The sequence below is a fragment of the Cebus imitator genome, unplaced genomic scaffold (genome assembly GCF_001604975.1).
Source record: "Cebus imitator isolate Cc_AM_T3 unplaced genomic scaffold, Cebus_imitator-1.0 Scaffold709, whole genome shotgun sequence".
Taxonomy (NCBI): Eukaryota; Metazoa; Chordata; class Mammalia; order Primates; family Cebidae; genus Cebus; species Cebus imitator.
Window position 1 is genome coordinate 133359 of NW_016108024.1, and position 1079 is coordinate 134437.

The window sequence follows — 1079 nt, forward strand, 5'->3', positions numbered from 1 at the left end:
GGCAGGAGAATTGCCTGAACCCGGGAGGCGGAGGTCGCGGTAAGCTGAGATCGCGCCACTGCACTCCAGCCTGGGTAACAAGAGTGAAACTCCATCTCAAAAAAAAAAAAAAAAAAAAAAAAACACTTAAATTGATCTTTTGGGCTGAGGTACCATTGCTCCCTGGAGCCTGTGTCATGCCCATTGGGGGTCAGGCAGCCTTCTGATGCCAGAACACCTCAGGCAGACACCTACTCACCTGATAGCTGTCTGCCTGGACAGTCCCTGTCCCTGTATCCTCTCTGGGACCACCTGGAGGGCCACATCCACACACAGCCTAGCTGCCCACAGGGAGCTCTTCTGCCCTTGCTGGCCTGCCCTTCCCGCAGGTGAGCACGATGGCCTTTCCACCAGAACACTCAGGTCTATTCACTGCAGTGTTTTCATTTTATTTTAATCAAATATTTTGCCTGTTTTTGGTTTTAAAATGTGATAGTTGATGTGAGACTGAAACATCAGTAAATTGGCCCAGAGGAGAGGGATAACCTGACAACTGTGAGTCCCTGCTTTCCCTGATGCTAGCCTCATGGAATATGCAACTCCTAAACCCCAGTCCAGTGTGTTCTGGCAGTAGGGACACCTGGGCCAAGAGGCCATCTGGGCCAAAGGTGGGGTGTGGGGCCCTGGATGGCAGCTGTGGTCCAGATATTAATACCTCAGTGTTCCCCATCTGTCTGTTACTGTTTCACCAGAGCGGTCTTAGCTTCATATCTCTTGTGTTTCTGAGAGTCTAGGGTCTGCACCCTTGTTTATAATAAATGCAATCTTTTGGGAAAAGAATTTTGTGGGCACATGGTAGAGGTATGTATTTGTTGAATACATGAGATGTGATACATGCAGGCATTGTGAAATAAGCCCATCATGGAGAATAAAATATCCATCCCCTCAAGCATTTATCCATTGAGTTACAAACGATCCAATTACAACTTTTTTTTTGAGATGGAGTCTTGCTCGTTGCCCAGGCTGGAGTGCAGTGGCACGATTTCAGCTCACTGAAACCTCCACCTCCCAGGTTCAGCGATCCTCCTGTTTCAGCCCTC